The 23,201-nt window shown below is 44.3% G+C and overlaps 1 protein-coding gene across 1 annotated transcript in view; it reads right to left on the bottom strand.

Moving 5' to 3' along the window:
* The window catches only part of TMEM67 (transmembrane protein 67), a 959,807-nt gene that overhangs the window by 101,721 nt on the left and 834,885 nt on the right, over window positions 1–23,201 (bottom strand). The gene's annotated exons all lie outside the window — the stretch shown is intronic.

Genomic DNA, 23,201 nt, shown 5'->3' on the forward strand with positions numbered 1-23,201 from the left:
GGAGAAAAGGAGAGATATTCATTTATCAAAGATACCTCATGGTATAAGAAAATAGGTAAGTAACTACAGTCGCTATACTCTGATTTTTCAATAATTGCACAGATTACATGCTATACCAATACAAGTAAATGATATGCAGTTAAATAAAACATTAAGCAGCATACATTTTGTAGTTTCACTGACAAAAGAAATGTGTTAATTTTAAATCTATTGCTTGGCTCCATGTTTAAGAAGTTCACAGTTTAAAGGCTTAACAATAGATATGAAAAAGTTATGTATGATAGGTGATTTTAATGTGCCATTATCTCCTGAGAAAATCTTGGCTGGTCAAGTAGATAATGAGCTCTATTGTATGATGGAAGGTATGGAGCTAGAGCAGCTAGGAATAGAAAGTACTCATAAAGTAGGAAATGTTTTAGATCTTTTATTCTTATCTAATCATATGTGGAAAGGTTAGAAGGATCAGTAGGGGTTAAGAATGTCACCTGGCTGGATCATCATATATTAACGTTTGGCTTTTATAATATACCACCTATGAAAAATGAGAGAAATGATTAGGCCAAAGTTTAAGTCAAATGACTTAGCAGTAATTTTGAAACATTGATGATAACCGCTCTGTAAATGAGGATGTTGATATATGGCACACTTCTTTAACATCTGCACTTGATGCTGTAGCCCCACAGGAGCTAATTTATTGATCGATCTAATTTGATGACCTGTCCATGAAGATCAGATGTTCACATAAGAAGGGAAGTTAGGAAAGCTGAGAGAAAATGGAGAAAAACGAGGGATCTAGATGATAAGGATGGATTTATTATAAGACTTATGGAATACAAAATGCGGGGTGATACTGAGCGAAGTAGGTATTTTCAAGATAAAATTACTAATGCATGGAATAAATCTCAGGAGTTATTTAAGACAGTTAAATTCTTATTACATGGGAACAACCAGTCTATTAGCGAAGAACAACCAGATGTCGATAAATATGCTAGCTATTTACAGAAGAAACTGGGGGAAGCTGGGCAAAGTGATTTTATGAGAGAGAGTGTGTGACCAGTCAGGCATCGGGTCTGCCAAGGTCCCAGTAAAGACAGTCACGAAAGTGAATAGGAAATCCAGGAAGGGAGTTTGCAAGGTCTGCCCTAGCTCTGATCATGTTGATTTCCCGGCTAACCACTAGGGGGAGCCTGAAATTCCTAAGAAACAGACAGGCAGGCAGTATTTAGGTCACCATCAGAGGAGCCCAAGAGCTACCCTGTTCTCTGCTGGCTCAGCTAGATTAGGGCGTGTCCCTAGAATAGAAAAGCCAGCAGTTGAGAACAGGCAGGCAGGATAGGGAGAAGGTTAAGGTTTTTCTTACCTGTTGACCTCCCTGGGCCAAGCAGAGGTAATAAGTGTACACCTTTGGAGGTGGAAGAAGCTGGTGAAGCTCTGGATGTGTCCTCGCCTGTGGAGGAGATGCCGATGGAAGTACAGGAACCTTTGTCAGAGGAAGTGTGGAGCTTACCTGAAGCCATGGAAGTAGGCTTAACCAGCAGCTGCAAGCATTAAGCTAAGAACAGTGAGTTTTGGTTTGAACTGGTTTTCTTTTTGAACCCTGCATTTTTGTTTTGTTGTGCTTTATAAAGCTGAGAGAGTCTGTTGGAGGGAGAAGTTTGCAGTCACCCAGGGAGGGTATTTTGAAGGCCGTTTGAAAGGCTGTTGCAAGGCAAACCTTAGACTCTCTCCTTTTCCCAGCAGTGCCTTAAATGCTGCTGGAGGCTTGACTTTGAGAGTCTGTGAATTGGAGAAACAGTGCAGAGAACTATTTTGAGGTTTTCATAACAACCTGCTTTGCGTGCAGGCTGGGCAAGCTCTGAGGAGAGTCATGCCTCAGGTGCGGTTTTGACTGAATATAAAAGAAAGAGAAAGTTTGAACTTTGACTGAATTGTTTATTTTTCTTTCTTTTGAATTTTACTTTGTCTGGATTTTTGCATTGAACATTATTGAATTGATTCTGATTATCCTGACCTATAGGTTTTGAGCAAGTAAAATTGGATTATCTGTTACTTAAGCAACATTTGTGCAATTTTGGGGGGTTTTTTTTAGTTCCCATTTTCTGTGTCAGTCCATTCCTGCAGGGTGACTCCAGGCCGGGTCACACGATGGTGTTATTTCTATGTCCAGCCACAGGGAGTGCTGTAGAGTCCCGGTCTAGGATTGCAGTGTGGCGACAAGTGATACAGAGAATGATGAGAATGAATCAACTGAATTGTGGTGATCTATCGACCTTGTGACTAAGGAAGAGATTAGTGAAGTAATTGCTCATATTTCTCCAACTCAAACTGTTTTGGACCCTTGTAATTCAAGTATCGTACGTCAGATACCTGTTACAGTAAGCTCTTTTGTTGGTTCTTTTGTCAACAAATCTTTAACTGAGGGAGAACTACCTAAGGCATGTAAGGAGTCCACTAACTCCAGTATTAAAGAAAACAGGATTAGATGTTGAGGATTTGAAAAATTTTTGCCCTATTTCTGTGGTCCCAACACACATAGAATTCCCATGAGTGTCAGGAGCAGCGCAGAGCATTTTGCATGCCAGCTTGCACTAAAAATCGCTTTTGCGGCTTTGTAAAAAGGAGCTATTTGTTTTTTAGGTTTTTGTCTTGGCATGGATATCTAACTCCTTTAGACTTACATCTAGAAACATAGAGAGATGGTGGCAGATAAAGGTCAAATAGCTCATCCAGTCTGCCCATCCGTAGCATCCACTATCTCGTCCTCTCCCTAAGAGATCCCATGTGCCTGTCCCACACTTTATTGAATTCAGACAGTCTTTGTCTCCACCACCTCTATCGGGAGACTATTCCATGCATCTACCACTCTTTCTGTAAAAAAGTATTTACTTAGATCATTCCTCTTAACTTCATCCTCTGCTCTGTCTCATTCTGGAGCTTCCTTTCAACTGAAAGAGACTGGCCTCATGCACATTTATGCCATATAGGTATTTAAACATGGCTATTAGGCCACAAGTTTTCATATATAACTACCTAGTATTTTCCTCTTATTGATAAAATCTCATAACTTTGTAGCAATAGTGAACCATGAGCACAAACTGACTCCTTTAGGAGCCAGACGCATGTGTACTCTCAGTTTGACCACTGGGAGTTGCCATTATGGAACAGATACTTCTCTGGAGACAAGCATGCACACTTGTAGGTGAAGTCCACTGATGAAGCCTATGTGCTGGTGCTCTCGCCTAGCTAAGTAAGCTTTACGCTTACTGGGCATGTGCAGGAGTCAGTACTCCCACCACCCCTCCCCTTAGAATGCCAGTTTTTCTTCTAACCACTCCTGACAGGTAACAGGTCTCCCCTGTTCTCTCCTCAATTTCTTCAGACAAAAAAAAAAACAACTAATAATAACAAATTAAAATACAGAGAATAATAATAATAATAATAATAATAATTAGAGATAACTAGATAAGAGGTGAGTCTTTACCAAGCGTAAAAAAAAAAAAAAAGATTTGTACTGAGGAGCCTGCTTCGTAGGACACAGCTCTTTTTCAGCTGTCAAACCTTTTTTTAATTTTAGCGCCGCTGTTTTAAACGGAGGGCGCTAGGACCGCAAAGCATTTTTTCCTGACTTCCTTCTACAAGCCGCGATGGACAGCGGCTCACAAGAAATTGAAGCCAGAACTTCACTTCAGTCAAGTCAGATGCCAACATCGCCGCTAACTCCCTCCCCTCAAGGCCCTGTTTTGGCACTGCAAGGGGAGGGGAGCCAACATATGCCAATGCCGTTAGAAAATAAAAACCCAGCAATATCGGCAGAAAGAAAAAAGCAGAAGCTCCCGACACGGGACAAAAATTTGACGCCTTCCCCTCCATCAGAGTCGTCATTATCAAGGAGCTCCTCTGTAAAAGCGGCTTCCAATTCAAAGCATTCAAAGGCTCCCGTGGGCTCAACCATGGCCTCGTGGTCCTTTCCTGTGCTACAGCCTGCTACTTCATAGACCACAGGTACTTCTCTTAAGTCTTCGAAACCTTATAAAAAGGAACGAGGGGGGGGGGAGCTGCTCCTATTGTATTAGAACCAGAGCCTATTCCCCTTAAAATAATTTCTCTGCCTGCTGTGTATACAGCACTGCCTTCACAAGGAATTGAGTCTTTTCAGGCAGTTTCCATTTTTTCTCATTGTTTCAATAGTTTATGCATGATAGTGCTTCATTCCTGCAGTCTTATCACCAGCTTCCTTCTGATCTGGAGGCTCACCCTGATTCAAATTTTATTCAACAGGTTACCCAGGAAAAATCTTTACTCTCAACTTCAGTTCCACCTTCGCCTCTTCTGTCATGGACTCCCGGTACACCCATATGCTCTTCTCCGATGCAGGAACCACATTCTCTTCCTGCCTGGTCAGAGCCCAGCATCCTACAAGAGTCTGACCCACAGCCAGAGCAGCCTATTCAACCGAGCTCCTCTGAAGAGTACTCCTATCCAAAATTTATACAGATAGTTTCTTCTTTATTCAGCCTGAATGAGGTGGCTATCTCAACAGGTAGTAAAGATTTTCAAGCTATCCTACAATCTTGTAAGGCTCCAACAAAGGGATTTGTTGCCTTACCAGTACATCAAGTTTTGAAGGACCTTCGATTAGAAAATTGGCAAAAACCTTTTACAGTGTCTAAACATTTGGAGACTAAATATAAAGTTCATAAATCTCCTGGTCACAACATTCCTCAACTGCCTCATCAATCAATGGTGTCAGAGTTGGCTAGCAAGAAAGCTAAAGTATCAAGAGACCCTTTATCTGCACCCCCGGGTAAAGACCTTTATCTTGATTCCATGGGTCGCAAGGTGTATTAAGGTTCTATGCTGTCTTTGAAAATAAGTGCCCACCAGCTGCAAATTCTACATTTTCAACACTCTATTTTGTAGCAGTTGGATTCTGTAACCCCTGGAGACTTCCCAAATTTTCTGGTTGCCCTTCAGTAATCTACATATCACCTCATCAAGACCAATTACAATGCCTATGATATGCAATCTAGAACTGCAGCAGTCGCTATAGCATCCAGACGCTCAGTGTGGTTGCGAGCATCTGATTGCCGGGAAGACCTGCATGAAAGATTAGCAGATGCTCCCTGCTTGGGTGATAGTCTTTTCAGTGAAAAGGTCAAAGCAACAGTTTCCCAGCTGAAAGAAGATTCTTCTACTAGTAGGGAACTCTCAGCATATTCTTCTGAGCAGTCTCACCAATTTCGATGGCTTTCGTCTTCTTTCACTTACCCACGATGTAGATTTGCTCCATACAACCGTCCTCTTCCACAAAGAAACCAATCATATGCATCCTTTCTACCTAAACAGCATCAAAGGGACAGGAAGCAGCCATCTATTCATCAGCTTCCGGCTATCAAGTCTTTGCCTGGATTTTGACCATTTGCTAGGGGGGGAAGGTGACTAAATCATTTCCTTTCAACTTGGCAGGCTATTACGACAGATCAATAGGCTCTCTCCATTGTGGCACAGAGTTACTTTCTCAATTTCCTTCCCAAGGTAACTTCCTCTCAACTTCCTTCACCTGTAGTTCCTCATCAGCACATTACGCAACTTGTGGCAGAAGTCACTCTTCTACTAAACAACAATGCCAGTGAGGAGGTACCTCCAAGTCAACAAAATCAGGGATTTTACTCGTTTCTTCCTCATTCTCAAGAAGACACAAGATCTACGACCCATTTTAGACCTCAGACCTCTAAATGCCTGCCTCAAAAGAGAAAAATTCTGGATGATATCTCTACCAACTATCCTACCTCTTTTGAAACAATACAATTGGTTAGCGGCCTTAGACCTCAACGATGCCTATACCCACATTCCAATTCACCCTTCTCACTTGCACTTCCTATGGTTCAAATTCCTGACTCAGCATTTCCAGTACAAGGCATTACCTTTTGGCCTTTCTTCAGCACCAAGAGTTTTCGCGAAGTGCCTGGCTGTGGTAGCAGCACATCTGCGAAAAAAACATCACTTGGTCTTCCCATACTTGGACAATTGGCTCCTGGTGGCACATTCTGAAGACCAGCTGCTTCTAACCATCCAGGCCACCCTTCACCCTCTAGGATACATCATCAGTCATCAAAAGTCCAATCTACTTCCAACTCGTTCCCTTATGTTCATAGGAGCACTCCTGAATACAGAACATGCAAGAGCCTATTTTCCTCCAGAAAGACATCGGACCATCATTGCCCTGGCAGAGTACGTCAGGCAGGTTTCAGCCATGCCAGCTTGAACCATCTTATGACTTCTAGGACACATGGCAGCTTCTTTATTCCTAGTACCAAATGCGAGGCTGAACATGAGACCGCTGCAGTGGCACTTAAAAGATTGCATTGGAATCAATGTCATCATTCCCTCGCCACAATGATTCCGCTTCCAAAGCACATTTAACAATCCCTCATGTGGTGGATTCACTCCCATTCTTTGAAGGAGGGTTGTCCTTTCCAGCCTCTTCCTCCATCCATCACGATAACGACAGATGCTTCTACATTGGGCTGGGGAGCGTATCTCAACCAGTGTTGCACTCAAGGGTACTGGACGGCGAGCAAACAAAAAGTACATATCAACCATCTGGAACTCCGGGCAGTATTCTATGCTGTTCGGGCCTTCTATCAGTGGCTTCTCAACAAACAAGCTCTGATTCAAATGGACAATCAAGTCACAATGTTCTACGTGAACAAGCAGGGAGACTCAGGATCTCTCCCTCTCTGCAGAAAAGCTTTTTGTCTATGGACTTATGCTCTCTCTATAAGGGGTCCATCTGCAAGCGGTCTACATTCTGGGAGAACACAACATCCTTGCAGATTCCCTCAACATAAAACTCGACCCACATGAGTGGACCCTCGACCCAGCCATTCTATATCAGTTAGTCCTTCTTTGGGGAATTCCAACAGTGAATCTCTTTGCTTCACAAGACAATGCCATATGCACAGCCTTTTGCTCTCTACGCCCACCTTTGCGAGCAATAGCAAGGGTTGGTTTCTCCATACATTGGGGCAACAACCTTCTCTATGCTTTTCTTCCATTTCCTCTAATATCGAAGGTGCTTCAGAAAGTCGCTATGGACAGAGTTCACATTATTCTCATTGCACCTCGTTGGCCCCGTCAAATTTGGTATCCACTCCTCCTGGACCTTCTGGATGCTTCCCCAATTCCTCTCGGAGATCATCCATCTCTGCTATCTCAACAGCAGGGCCAGTTACTTTACCCCAATCTTCGCAATCTCAGCTTGACAGCTTGGAAATTGAAAGCTCAGTCCTAGACAATTTACCACTTATGCAGCAAGTGAAAACTGTTCTTCTAGCAGCAAGACGTCCTTCTACCAGGAAATCATATCATTCTAAATGGAAACGGTTTTCCATCTGGTCTCAAAATCACCAGAACAATCCTCTCAACTGTCCAACGGAACACATTTTGTCATATCTCCTGTATTTGTCGGAGTCTGGTCTTAAATCTAACTCAGTTTGATGCCATTTGGCAGCAATCTCAGCTTTTCATATTCCTGTGGATGGTAAGCCTCTCTCACATCATCCCCTCATCTCCACATTTCTCCAAGGACTTCACAATCTCAAACCTCCCATCTGTGATCCACCTCCAGCGTGGGTCTTGAATTTGGTGTTGGATGTTTTAATGCACGACCAATTTGAACCTCTGGGATCTGCTTCACTTTCTTTTCTTGGAAAACAGTTTTTTTCACAGCTCTAACTTCCGCCAGAAGAGTCAGTGAACTATATGCATTAGTTACATATTATCCTTATCTCCAATTTTTCCCTACTAAAGTACAACTCGGAACTCATCCAAAATTTCTTTCGAAGGTTGCAACAGATTTTCATCTCAACCAAACTATAACCTTATCAACGTTTTTTCCTCCTCCACATTTTTCTTCAGCAGAGCAACATCTCTATAAGTTGGACTGTAGACGAGCAATACTTTTTTATTTAAGAGCAACGGCTTCCTTCTGACAATCCAACCAGCTTTTCATTTCCTATAATTCAGCTACACAGGGAAAACCAGTCTCAAAAATAACTCTTTCTTCATGGATAGCACAGTGCATAAATTTTTGCTATACAAAGGCAGATACTCAAACACCTAGAAAAATTGGAGCTCATAAAGTTAGGGCTACAGCTACTTCCATAGCAAGCTTAAGATCTGTTCCTATTCAGGACAAGTTTCAAGTTTTACTGTTTTTAATATACCGACCATCAACATGTATCTAGCCAGTTTACAATGCTAAAATTTGAAATAAAAAGTAAAATAATAATTATATATATAGGGGAGGAGTGAACATTAAAAAGACGATGGACAGATACTTACATGAATTTGAGGATAATAAGGGGAAGGAAGGGTCAATAAGTACATTATTAAAAACAAAATTTAAAAGAAAAGAGATGAGGGGGGATATGACATCAGGAATGGGGATCACTTCGTAGAAGCGGTTCAGATGATTTTGCTGGCACTTGGATAGGAGGTATTTAGAGGTTATGGTATGCATCTTGAAATAAGAATGTTTTTAGTTTAGTCTTGAATTTGTCGAGAAGATTTTCATGACAGAGTTGAGGTGGCATGGCTTTCCATAAGATTGGAGCAACTACTGAAAAGTTAGTTTTCCTAGTATAGTAGAATTCTTTGATGGAAGGAACGGCCAATAAGTTCTGATCTGCTGATCTCAGGGTCCGAGGACAGAGAGGGATGATAAGTTTGTCGAGAAAAGATGGAAGACGTGAGAGTTTGATTTTAAAAACCAGCATTAAGGTTTTATAAGTGATACAGTACGTGGGCTTCTTTCAGGAGGGGAGTTACGTGATCATATTTCCTCTGTACACACTTTTATGAACATTATATAGCACTGAATGATGAGATAGATACAATAGGCATCTCGGAGACCTGGTAGAAAAAGGACAATCAATGGGACACTGTTACCTGGGTACAAATTATATCACAAGGATAGAGTGGATCAAATTGGAGGGGGGGTTGCGCTATATGTTAAAGAGAGAATTGAATTAAATAAAATAAACATTCTGCATGACATAGATAGCAGTGTGGAATCCTTATGGATAGAAATTCCATGTGTGAAGGGAAGGAATATAAAGGTTGGGTTATACTACCGTCCCCTGGGACAAAATGAGCAGACAGATGAAGAAATGTTTTCAGAGATTAGGAAAGCTGGAGAAATGGGCAACACTATAATAATGGGTGATTTAAAGTACTCAGAACACTAGGGAAAGGACATATATTATCACAAGTTTCTCAAACTATGTCCTATCAGGAGCCACAAGAGGTCCCCCAGAGACACTGCAAGGAATGCCCACTGCACTTATACATATGCGATGTACACACCCACTCAGTCAACCAACAAAGAAGAAAAAGAAAAGTGGAGAAAAAGCCCCAGTTAATTCCACTTGAAGGACCAGAGTAGGTAAAGTCACAAACACATGTGTGGCAACTTATCATCAGTGAGTAAAACACTGTAGCAGCCCTCAGAGGAACCACCCTCAAATTTATCTTTTTCTCCACTTTTCTTTTTCTTCTTTATTGGTTGACCAGAAATGGTTGACCAGAAATGGTTTTCAAGGGTGATGATGCGGAGGAACTGAAAGAAATCTCGGTGAATCTGGAAGATGTACTGAGCCAAATAGACAAGTTAAAAGGTGATAGATCGTCAGGACCGGATGGTATACATCCCAGGGTACTAAAAGACCTCAAACATGAAATTGCTGACCTGCTGTTAGTGATCTGTAACCTGTCGCTAAAATCGTCTGTAGTACCTGAAGATTGGAGGGTGGCCAATGTTACGCTGATTTTTGAAAAGGGCTCCAGGGGAGATCCGGGAAATTATAGACCGGTAAGCCTCACTTCGGTGCTGGGCAAAATGGTAGAAATGATGATAAAAAATAAAATTGTGGAATACTTAGATAAACATGATTTAATGAGACGGAGTCAGCATAGGTTCAGCTGAGGGAGATCTTGCCTTACAAATTTGCTTGACTTCTTTGAAGGTTTGAATAAACATGGGGATAAAAGTGAGCCAGTTGATATAGTGTATCTAGATTTTCAGAAAGCTTTTGATAAAGTTCCTCATGAGAGGCTCCTGAGAAAATTAAGGTGTCATGGGATAGGTGGCAAAGTTCTGTTGTGGATAAGGAATTGGTTATCAGATAGAAAAAAAAGAGTAGGGTTAAATGGTCATTTTTCTCAGTGGAGGAGAGTAAACAGTGGAGTGGAACAACGAGTGAGGTGATTAAATATGCAGATGACACTAAACTGTTCAAAGTTGTTAAAAACGCATGCAGATTGGGAAAAATTGCAGGTGGACCTTATGAAATTGGAAGACTGGGCATCCAAGTGGCAGATGAAATTTAACCTTTTCCTATCGTGTGTCCCGGATGACGTGACATTCCAAAAAATGTCGTTACCATCATATGTCCTATGGCATGGGACATACAGCATACCTTCTACCTATCATTTGTCCCATCTATTGGGCCATTGTGTTTACAATAGCCATAAATGATAATGGTGAATAATACAAAACTTTGCTAAAATAATTACAATTGGAACCAGCGTAATGTAAAATTTATTATGATAGGAAAAGGTTAATGTGGACAAATGCAAAGTGATGCACATTGGGAAGAATAACCTGAATCACAGTTACTGGATGCTACGGTCCACCTTGCGGGTTAGCACCCAAGAAAAGGATCTAGGTATCATTGTAGACAATGAAACTTTCCACTCAATGTGTGATGGGAGGCGGCCAAAAAAGTAAACAGGATGCTGGGAATTATTAAAAAAGGGATGGTTAACAAGACTAAGAATGTCATAATGCCCCTGTATTGCTCCATGGTGCAACCTCATTTGGAGTATTGCGTTCAATTCTGGTCTCCTTATCTCAAAAAAAGATATAATGGCACTAGAAAAGGTTCAAAGAAGAGCGACCAAGATGGTAAAGGGGATGGAACTCCTCTCATATGAGGAAAGACTAAAACAGTTAGGGCTCTTCAGCTTGTAAAAAAGAGGGCTGAGGGGAGGTATGATTGAAGTCTACAAAATCCTGAGTGGAGTAGAATGGGCTCAAGTGGATCGATTTTTCGCTCCATCAAAAATTACAAAGACTAGGGGACACTCAATGAAGTTACACGGACATACTTTTAAAACCAATAGAAACATAGAACATAGAAAGATGACGGCAGAAAAGGGTTACAGCCCATCAAGTCTGCCCACTCTACTCACCCACCCCGTTAAGTCTGAATGCTAATGACCTAGTTTCTTAACTCGACCCCCGTAGGGATTCCACATGGATGTCCCATTTATTCTTAAAGTCAAGCACGCTGGTGGCCTCGATCACCTGCACTGGAAGCTTGTTCCAGTGATCCACCACTCTTTCCATGAAGAAATACTTTCTGGTGTCACCATTAAATTTCCCTCCTCTGAGTTTAAGCGGATGCCCTCTTGTGACCGAGGGTCCTTTGAGAAAGAAGATGTCGTCTTCCACCTCGACACGTCCTTTGATGTATTTAAATGTCTCAATCATGTCCCCCCTTTCCCTGCCAGAGTGTAGAGCTGCAATTTGTTTAGTCTTTCTTCGTACGAGAGGCCCTTGAGCCCAGAAATCTTTCTAGTGGCCATCCGCTGAACCGACTCAGCTCTAAGCACGTCTTTACAGTAGTGTGGTCTCCAGAATTGCACACAGTATTCCAGATGAGGTCTCACCATGGTTCTGTACAGTGGCATTATAACTTCAGGTTTTGGGCTGACGAAGCTTCTATTGATACATCCCATCATTTGCCTTGCCTTGGATGAGGCCTTCTCCACTTATTTGGCCGCCTTCATATCCTCACTGATGATTACTCCCAAGTCTCGTTCTTCTGAAGTCCTAGCCAATGTTTCTCCATTTAAGGTTTAAGTTCTGCATGGATTTCCGCTTCCGAGGTGCATGACCTTACATTTCTTAGCGTTGAAGCCCAGCTGCCATGTCGAGGACCAGTTTTCCAACGTAAGCAGATCCTGCGTCATACTATCCTGCAGATTGCTTTCACTTACTATATTACATAGTTTGGCGGCGTCGGTGAATAATGTTACTTTACCCTGAAGCCCACTGGTCAAGTCCCTTTTGAATATGTTAAAAAGGAATGGACCCAGGACTGAGCCCTGTGGCACTCCACTGGTCACTTTTGATGTCTCAGAGAGGGTGCCATTGACCACCACCCTCTGAAGTCTTCCACTCAGCCAATCATTGACCCATACAGTTAGTGTCTCACCTAGCCCCATCGATTTCATCTTGTTTAGTAGTCTGCGGTGTGGGACGCTGTCAAAAGCCTTACTGAAATCCAAGTACACTATGTCCAGAGACTCTCCCGAGTCAAGCTTTCCTGTTACCCAATCAAAGAAGCTGATGAGATTGGATTGGCATGACCTGCCCTTAGTGAATCCATGTTGACTGGGATCTCTTAGATTCCCCTCATCTAAGATCGTGTCTAATTTACCTTTAAGTAGTGTTTCCATGAGTTTACACACCATTGATGTGAGACTCACTGGTCTGTAATTTGCAGCCTCTGCTCTGCAACCCTTTTTGTGCAGAGGAACGACGTTAGCTGTTTTCCAGTCCAGGGGGACTCTCCCCGTACTTAGGGAGAGATTGAATAGCATGGCTAATGGTTCCGCCAAGACATCGCAGAGCTCTCTGAGCACTCTTGGGTGCAATTTGTCTGGTAGCAACCAAAACAAATCCTCACTCATCAAGGGTAAATCTTCCAAAATTTTCACTGAAAAATTTCTTCTCTTTCATAAATCCACACAGACAACTGTAGTAGTTCTAAATCTTTATCTTTATTGTATTCACATATTGCTTGCCCCAACTTTAAGGCCCGACGGGACCCGTTTCGCCTTGAAAGGCTTTTTCAAGGGTTCCAAGGGGAGCACTCATTCATACATCCTCTCACTCTCAGGGCAGGAGCAGCTACCTAGCGTTTCTCCCACCGAGACTCAGAGAATAGTTAAGCTCTGAAATGCGTTGCCAGAAGATGTGGTAAGAGTGGATAGTGTAGCTGGTTTTAAGAAAGGTTTGGACAAGTTCCTGTAGGAAAAGTCCATAGTTTGTTATTGAGAAAGACATGGGGGATATACTTGCCTTGTATTGGTAGCATGGAATATTACTACACTTTGGGTTTTTGCCAGGTACTAGTAACCTGGATTGGCCACCGTGAGAATGGGCTACTGGGCTTGATGGACCATTGATCTGACTCAGTAAGGCTATTCTTTTGTTCTTATGACCAAAGTTATTCACAAGATGTTTGATTTGGTCAATCAGTTTTAAGAAACCTTTTTGCAGTATAAATGGTTCTCCACCACCCAGATATTTGGTTTTTCAAGCTTGGGACTCACCTACAAGTGTGCCTGCATATCCCCTGCTTGTCTCCAGAGAAAGCAAAGTTGCTCACCTGAAACAGATGTTCTCTGTAGACAGCAGGTGAATGCAGCCACACTTGCCCACTCGCCATCCCTTCTTTTTCAGTCCTTACTTGTTGCTAGGAACAAAACTGGCATTCTAAGAGGAGGGGCGGTGGGAGTACTGACTCCCGCACATGCCCAGTAAGTGTAAAGCATACTTAGATAGAGGACAGCACCGGCACATAGGCTTCGTCAGCAGACTTCACCTACAAGTGTGGCTGCATTCCCATGCAGAGAACACCTGTTAGAGGAAAGCAAAGTTGCTCACCTGTAAGTATTGTGATAGGAATGCCTTACTTGCAGTACAAGGGCGGTTTAAAAAGTTTGGTAAAAAAAAATAAGTTAAACAAATATTTTTTTAAAATTTGACAAAACCCATTTTTCCAAACAGGATGGGAAAACTGGACACTCGTGGGACTAAATGTACAACCCTCGATGGAGACTATGTTGAGGAAATATAACTGGTTAAAAAAAATATAACTGGTTAAAAAAAATATAACTGGTTAAATATAACTGGTTAAAAAATATAACTGGTTAAAAAAAAAAAATATATATATATATACTAGTATTTTAGCCCATTACATTAACGTGTGCTAGAATATATGTCTGTCTTTCTTTATTTCTATCTCTCTCTCCCTCCCGCTGTCTTTCTTTCTGTCTGTCTCTGTCCCTGGCCCCCTTTGTCTGTCTGTCTTTCTGTGTATCTCCCTGCCCCTGTGTCTTTCTTCTTTTCTTTCTGTCTCCCTTCCTCCTGCTGTCTGTCTGTCTTTCTATCTATCTGTCTCTCTCCCTGCCTCCTATGGAGCAGCGTTTCTCTCCCACCACTTCCCTGTGCAGCAGCCAAAGCAGCATTCCCTCCCCCTCCATTTCCCTCCCCCCACACCACTTCCCTGTGCAGCAGCAGTAGCGTTTCCTCTACCCCCCTTTCCCTTCCCACGGTCTGTCCGGCTCCCTTAGTCCCTTACCGCCCCCACCCCTTCCCTTCCCGCGGCCCCGACTACGAACCTGGCGATTCTAGCAACGTGTGCAGCAGTCTTCACACGCTGCTTCGGGTCCTTCTACTGCTCTGATTTACTCTGGCACGTCCCTGATGACATCATCAGAGACGCAGCAGAGCAAATCAGGGCAGTAGAAGGGCCCGAAGCAGCGTGTGAAGACTGCTGCACACACTGCTGGAATCGCTAGGTTGGTAGTCGGGACCGCGGGAAGGGGGGGCGGCAAAAGATTCGGGTCCCGGGCGGCGGGGTCAGCGCAAGAGCCGGGGCGGAAAGTTGCTGGGCTCCTCGGGTCTGTCGCAGAGGCCGGGCCAGCTCCGTTTCTCGGTTCGTCCCGGGGAGGGGGGAGCAGGAGGCGCTCTTTGTGCCCCAGCCCTTCGGAGGGTGTGTGTGAGTAGCCGGGAGGCCTAGGCGGTGACAGGGGCTGCAGCAGCCGCCTCCGAGTGACACCAACTCTCGCTTCTCCTTTTCTGTCATTCCCGGACCACTGCCCCGCACCCTCTGACGACTATGGTACACTTTTATGTTCCCCCTCTGTGGCTGCCTCTAAATGTCCCGCCACCGAACACGCCTGTCGCGTCTCTAGCACACCTTCGGATACGTTGTAAGCGCTGTCACTGCCTAGGCTTTGGCCGAGCGGATTTAGGTTGCCAGGCAGTAACATCAGACTTGAAACTTGGCGTGAGCCCCTTTTGAGTAGGGCGACCTTTCACCTGGGATACCTCTAGTTTATTGCCTGAGGTAAACGTTGTGTGTTCTGGTACAGAAACGCCAGCAGTCAGGAAGGCTTCCACTGTAAATTATAGCTTTTATTAGGCCAACGGCCTCAGCACCAACAAACAAGCCCGGTTTCTCCGGTGGCATAAACTTTATACAAAAACAGGCACTTCTTTAACTCAAACATAATTCAGCATGCTCCGGACTTCATCAAGATAAATCATAGTATAAACAGTCCTCTTCACCAGAGTCTCTTAACTAAAAAGTGCAACTACTGTCAATCAAAAATTCTTTCAGTCTCACTGAAGTACAGCTAGTATTATTGAGCTGGATAAACAGGGACTATAATTCCCCCAACACTCATGAACAGTCCTTTCACCGGGGTTTGGGTTAAGACTCTAAAGGCAGGCAGCACTCGTAGCCTCTCCCTAGTTGCTATGGAGATCAATTAGCACCTGCACTGAGGCTTGTAACCTGAAACCAGGGCAAACACAGGCTGTCATTCTGCCAGTTTGACTCAGCTATGTGCAGGTTGGTATCTCCCCAGAACATATAAGCTCTGGTGTCTTATTTGGTACTAACATCAAGAACAATGCTGGTAAGTTTTTATGAATATAACTTTAGACATACCTTTTCTTTGTGAGCAGTGGAACAGCATAGAAACAGATAGGAGCAATAACCTTTCCCTCTTTAACTGCACAGCCCTTATGCCATCTCCATTGGCTCAGCATGAACCACACACGGAGCACAGCCTTCATCAGTTATCATAGGCTCAGGCAAACAGTATTGTAAAGGAGAGTTCCCAACTAGAGAGCTGCACGGGAACGGGGACGACGGGAATCCCACGGGACCCGCGGGCATCCCGCGGGTTCCCCCTTCGGGTCACGGGGATCCCGTGGGGACGCCCCTAGGGTCGCGGGGATCCCGTGGGGACGCCCCCTAGGGTCGCGGGGATCCCATGGGGACACCTCCGAGGGTCGCGGGGCTCCTGCGGGGCTGAATGTACTCAGTCGCGCGGCTCTTCTTCTCCCTACCTTCTCTGCTTGCAGCACAGAGCCGAACGGAAGTCTTCCCGACGTCAGCGCTGACGTCGGAGGGGAGGGAGGGCTTAAACAAAGCCCTCCCTCCCTCCGACGTCAGCGCTGACGTTGGGAAGACTTCCGTTCGGCTCTGTGCTGCAGGCAGGGCAGGCAAGGAGAAGGAGAGTAGCCTCGCGGTTCGAGTGGCTACCAAGGGAGGGGGACGGTCCGCCCCGCCCCAGTTGCAGTACAGCCGGCCAGGTCCCCTTACTTTTGTGGCACTTCCCCGACCGACCGACAACAGCCCGGGTCCGACAATCCTCCCTGCCCTGTAGCCGCGAATCTAAATTACCTTCTTACAGCAGCTGTAAGAAGGTAATTTAGATTCGCGGTTAAGGGCAGGGAGGTTTGTCGGACTGGGGCTGTTGTCGGTCGGTCGGGGAAGTGCCACAAAAGTAAGGGGACCTGGCCGGCTGTGCTGCACCCGGGGCGGTAGAGAAGGAGGGGGGAGAAGGACGCTGAAAGGCCATGGTGAAGACAGGAGGGGGGGAAAGGACTCTGAAAGCACTTGAAGACAGAGGAGGGAGAAGGACGCTGAAAGCACATGGGGGAATACAAAGGGGTGGAGAAGGACGCTGAAAGGCCATGGGAAGGGCGGGGGTGGGAAGGACTCTGAAAGCACTTGTGGAAGACAGAGGGGGGAGAAGGATGCTGAAAGTACATGGGGAAGACAAAGGGGTGGAGAAAGACGCTGAAAGGCCATGGGGAAGACAGAGAGGGAGAAGGACGCTGAAAGGACATGGGGAAGATGGGGGGAGAAGGACACTGAAAGGAAATGAGGAAGAGAGAGTAGGGAGAAGACGCTGGCAGGGAAGAAGACAGATGCCAGACTATGGGGGGAGCGGAGAGAAGAAGATGGGTGCCACACCAATTTGGAAGGGGGAAGAAAGGGAGAGGCACAGTAACAGAGCAAATGGAAGATGCAGAAGGAAGAGAGACAGTGGATGGAAGGAATTGAATGAGAACATGAGGAAAGCAGAAACCAGGCAACAAAGGTAGGAAAAGAATTCTATTTCTTTTTTTTTTTTTTTGCTTCAGGATAAAGTAGTATATTAGTTGTGTTGATAAAAATTTATAAACATTAGAGGCTCTGGTAGAAACCCGTTTACAAAGTATGTATTCTTCCCAATTAATATTTTCAAATTAATAAAGTCTTTTTGCTTATTTGTAAATGGGTTTCTACCAGAGCCTTTAATTCAGTAGCATAATTAAATGAAATAACTATTTCTGAAGTTTATAGGGACGGGCGGGGATGGAGGGGATTCCTCACGGGGAACGGGTGGGGACGGAGGGGATTCCTCGCGGGGACGGGTAGGATTCCTCGCGGGGACGGGTGGGGACGGGTGGGACTTTGGCGGGGACGGGTGGGGACGGGTGAGATTTCTGTCCCCACGCAACTCTCTATTCCCAACCTGTTCCTCCTTCATGTCCCAGTCCCCTTCTGTAAGTAACTCTGGCTGCTTCCAGGCTAGTTCAGCCTCAAGCTGGGATTCGTATTCCTGCACTGCTCCTGTCCCGAGGGCTCTGCTGGATCCTTTCTGCTCCGTCCCTGCTGCTCCCCTGAGCATTACAGAGCCTCTGTTTAAGCTGTGGGAAGAAACCACTCCCCTTTAGCTGCAGGGATGAGAGTTTCCTTCCCTCGGCTTGAATCAGTTCTCTCTAGGCCCCCTGCTGTGCTGCTTTCTGCTTCCCAGCACCTGGAAAACAGCGAGGTAAAACTTTACTGCCTGGTTTCCGGACAGTATCAGGGAAGTCACAACTTTTCTGTTCTACTTCCATTTCTTCACTGTCCATAGGATAGTCAGCTGATCTACACACCCGGCCTCTGACTTGGTCAGCCCTTCTGCATTGGGGCTTGTAATTCTTTCCATATTTCTTTGTGACAAGACTCTGGGATGCAGGATTGTCACAGCGCGTATGCGCACTCATGCCTCCACATCCCGACAGATCAGGGATCAGGGAACACGCGGCGCGAGTGCGCATGCGCGCTTAGCGTTTTATTATTATAGATATATATATATAACTTGTTTTTTTAACTGAATTTTTCAAACCACTCTCGTAATATTAAAGTAAGTATCAAAGTTATATGTTTTAGCTTGTTTTTTAAGACAGCTGTGATAGAGCCAACGAGAGTAAGACACAAATCCTTCACAGACATAGCCAAGCTGCAATACTGAAGTAGAAAAAATACCCCTCTTTTAGTGGGTTGCTCATCAAAATACACTATTTGCTTATTTGCCTATTTGCTTCACAGGCCTGGTAATGTATAGTCATTTTTCAACTCAGTTCCCACTGTAAATGGGAAAGGCTACTATCAAACTTTAATTATTCAAAAGTGGAACAATGTGTGAGAATTAGAAACTATAAAACTTATCAAAACAACATAAACCAGTGGCCAAAATTGTGGAAACAGTTCAAGTTTTTTGAGATTGCAGAACTTTATTCAACTGTTGCTCCAATTACTTATTTAATCCTGCAACGTATGATATTTATAAAAATTATATTATTGTTTATAAACATTACTGGTAATATTTGTGAAGTAATTTTGTTTATTTTGTGGGTAGGAATGACTTTTAGTGATTTGACATCAAAAAGGTAAGCAGAGGTACTGTGTTTCCCCCAAAACAAGACGGGGTCTTATATTAATTTGTGCTCCAAAAAACGCACTAGGGCTTATTTTCAGGGAATCTTTTTTTTTCCATGTACAACAATCATCTCTCCTTTCCTCTCCTCCACCCCAATTCTTCCTCTTGTCTTTTTCCCCTTCCCTCCCCCATGTAAAGACATCTTTCTTCGCCTCTCACCCATCCCCTTGTGCAGCAGCTCCGAGGCCACCTAAAAGAGTGGCAGCGCTCTAAACAGGCCTTCCCTCTGCCGCATCTTTCTATCCCTTCCTCCCATCCCTCTGTGCAGCGGAACCCCACTGACCCTCCCACTGTGAGTCTGACATATCTCCAACTCCAAAGCCTCCAAAACAGCAGCGATGGCAGCAGCTCTGAACAGGCTGTGTCACAGCCTTCCCCACTGGGGCCTTCTCTCTGCTGCATCACTCCAGCCGAATATCCTCTGTGCATTAAAGCTGTGCACTCAAGAGCCAGGCCGTAAGACCAAAGCAGTCCAGATCCTGCAGGGCTATGTGACCCTGTGTGAGAAGGGAGTGGCAGGGAAGTATGAGACCCTGATCTAGCTGCAAACAAACCATGTTCGAATACCACGGGCACCTTGGCCAATTGGGTACCATGAGAATCACCCAACACTGGTGTGTCTTGATTCTCCCTAGAAGATAGTGTGGCGGGGCCAGGGATAAGCCTAGCGCTGGCAACCCGGCTCCCGCCCAGGCGCAGGAAGGAGCGCTCCCCGGAGGGCCCCTGCTGATAATCCCATTAGAAAACACACACTTCTAACTTTGGAGAGTTCACAGTTTGTCCTTTTATTACCCAGTTCAAGGCACTGGGTCTTTAAACAGCTCACCTTTGCTGAGGATACTTGAAACGAATAATACAGAAGCAATGCTTCTCCTTTGGAGAGAGTCCAAACTGCCCTTCAGGCAAATAAACCAAAAACATACAAAAACGCTTTCTTTCAGGCTTCAGCAGTTGTGCCTGAGGATACTTCAGGAAGCTTTTCTCACCTGACCCACCTGAAGTCTAATACCCCCCACTACCCTTGTGCTAATGGGGTAGGGGCTGGGGAACTGTCCACCCTTTGGCTTACTGGTTTAAAGTCCCCACCCAAAAGTTCCCCTATTCAGGGCTATGTCAAGTCAGGTTACTGAATTCCCGTTCAGGATTTCCCCAGAGGTTAATTAGTGTTCTCACCTCCATCACTCTTTCTGCTGGGTTTATCTCTCGGCCTTTAATTCACACGGGGCACCTCTTCCTTCCCCTTTCACATTCACACTTCCTTACAGTCCTGCCTAAGGGATGAGGAACCTTGCACTGAGAGACATTAACTTTCATTCCCCTCCCCCATTCATTACCTCACTGACTATAGTTAGATAGGAGGTCCCAGGCTGCCAAACTACAATCCATTTTGCTTCGTTCAGAGACCTCTCCCTCTATTTCCATTAGGGACTCCCCGCTCTCTGAGGCTGGATAGGAATTCCCCTCAAAGACAGTTACCGGCCAGCCCTGCTCTGGAAGCTTTTCTCTTCCCTTGTGCCTCTGCCTAGGAACCATGAGTTTGTTAATCTGGGAGAGCTGTGTGGCAGAGCCTTCTCTAGCCCTAGGCTGTAAGAAAAAGCTCCTATCCGTTTTCTTTCTGCTCTCCACGACTCGTCTCTCTCTCTCAGTTCCTCCGTTCCCCTGAGTGTTCCCAGCTGTGTTGATTTTATGCTGCAGGCTCATTCCCACTCCCCCTCTGGGTTCGTCTTGCCTGTCAGCTCTACACCTTTCCTTAACCCTTCCTGGGACAGTTTTTATTTACCAGAAGTTTTACTGGAGAACTGCCCAAGGAATTATAAAAGGGATTATAGTGCCCTAATTCAGGTATTGTGCTTTCTGTCCTTCTCTCTCTGCCTTGCCCTGCCTGTTGGCTCTTTACAATAGGAACAGAGTTAATGGGCAGCTTCCTGGGCTTAGGAATAGGGACAGCCCTTTGCATGGCAAGGTTTAAAATCGGGTTTAAACCAGTGACAGGAGCTTCCCTGTCACAATAGCCTATCACTGGTGACAGAGGGACTCTTAAGATAGTGAGAGCCATGTCTAGGCTGTATCCTAGGGCATAAGAGTGTCAGCAGAAAGGGTTTTGCCTTACCAGAGCTGTGAGGTAGCAGTAGGAATACCAGCAAAAACACTGCATAAAGCTGAGTCAAAGAAAAATCAGGATGGCAAAGCACAGATGGAAGTAAATATGTCGAAAGATATAAAGCAAGGTGAAAAGTCCTTTTACAGATATGTTAGGGAAAGGAGGAGGGCTAGACTCAAAGCAGCTGAGGGCCAATGTGTAGAAAGTGAAGAGGGAAAAGCAGAAAAGGAAGGAAAACCTGCAGATGGTCATAGATGTCTGATAGATACCACACTTCAGTGTACACTGAAGATAGTCTTTATGAATAACTTTCAAAACTGAAAATGGGCTAAGCCATGGGGCCTAAAGAGATACATACCAGGGATACTGAGGAAGCTTAGACAGGCTTCGATGGTTCCTCTGAAGGATGTGTTTAATAGATCCTTGGAAAAGAGGGATGTTCCACATGACTGATGTGGTCCTTCTTCCCAAAAGTGGGAACACAGAAGAAGCAGGAAATTATAGATATTAAGTTTAACCTCAATGATTGGGAAGATAATGGAGATACTGCTGAAGAAACAGATAAAGATCTTTCTACATTCCAATAATGCAAGATCAGAAGCAACATGGCTTCATCAAAGACAGATCATGCCAAACAAATTAGATTGATTTCTTTAAAAGGACATATGGTGTGTTCTACTTAGATGTCCGCAGAGCTTATGATACTGTTCCTAAAAGGAAGCTCATGAATAAATTGAGCACCTTGAGGATGGGATTCAAAGCGGTTAACATGATCAGAAAATTGGTTGAATGGCAGGCATCAGAGGTAGATAACTGGGTCAGAAATTGGTTGATTGGGGGGAAGGGGCAAGATGGCGGCGGCGGCATGATGCTGTGAGAGCTGGAGCTCCGTCTTGCCTTGCTTCTTACTAGCATATTTCCTACTAGCACATTTCCTTTAAAATTCATTCTTAATATGCCTCATAGTAAGCGCAAGGGCATTCTCCGAGCAGACCCCGCCAAGCTTGGGCAATTGCAGATGGACCTGTTTCTCACGAGCTCACCGGTCGTTTTTGGTGGGGGGAACTTACCTGCTGTTGCACCGACGGATGGAGACGCCGGAGCCATGGGATTTGAAACATCACTCTCCCCCCAAGCAGCCAGACTACCACCGAATCCGGCGCAGGTCTGCGAGGAGCGCGAGATTGCTGAGAATCTGAGTAGCTCGATGCTTTCTAGCGGTGGGGGTGACCAAGCAGCCCAGGACGCTGAGTCAACATCGATCTTAGGAGCGGAGGGAACCGACTCCTCAGAAGTGACTCTGAACAACATTTGGAAAGTGCTTCAGAGGCTCGAAGCTGTAGCTACTAAATCAGCAAACGATACTTCTAAAGTTGTGAGTAAACTTGATGACTTATCTAATCTAGTTCAAAATAACCAGCAAGAAACAACAAGGAAATTTGACCAAGTAAATAAAGAAATATCTTCATTACAAGCTATATCTGCTAACATGGTTAAGGACAGCACTGTTATTCAGAACAAAATAGAGCAACTGGAAAACTTCAATAGAAGATTAAATTTAAGGGTATTAAATTTTCCTAAACTTTCTGTTTCTTCACCAATTGAAGTTTTCAAAAGATACCTTACAGAAAACCTTAAAATTCCTCAAGAATTGATTCCACCTATAAATAAGATATATTATCTTCCTAGAAGACCAGAAAATAATACTGACAAACAGTTGGATAAACCACAGGAATTGGATTTAAAAGATATTACTGGGATTTTAGAAACTTCACAGGAAGAGATTCAGTTCTGTGGTACTCTCCTAGTCTCATTGGTCTTTGAACAAGATTTAAATATGATTATGAAAACCTTTTTTCGTTTCTCCCAAAATTTATTTTTGGGAGAAAAAATATGGATTTTTCCTGATGTTACAAAATCTACTCAGGAACGCAGGAAGTTATTTTTAAATATGAGAGAAGAAACAATAAAATTGGGAGCTACTTTCTTGTTAAGTTATCCCTGTAAGTGCTTGATTAGATATGCTGGGACTAAATATGTTTACTTTATGCCGGAGCAGCTCCGTAACTTCTTGGACACTAAAAAGTTTACCTAAGTGTGATGGCTGTAATTTTATTTTATTAGACTGGTTTGAAACATGTTAAGCCTTTTTCCTTTTAATAGTTACATTGGTTGAGAACTCCTTTTCTCT

Source organism: Geotrypetes seraphini, chromosome 2, assembly GCF_902459505.1.
Source record: "Geotrypetes seraphini chromosome 2, aGeoSer1.1, whole genome shotgun sequence".
In the NCBI taxonomy this organism is placed as follows: domain Eukaryota; kingdom Metazoa; phylum Chordata; class Amphibia; order Gymnophiona; family Dermophiidae; genus Geotrypetes; species Geotrypetes seraphini.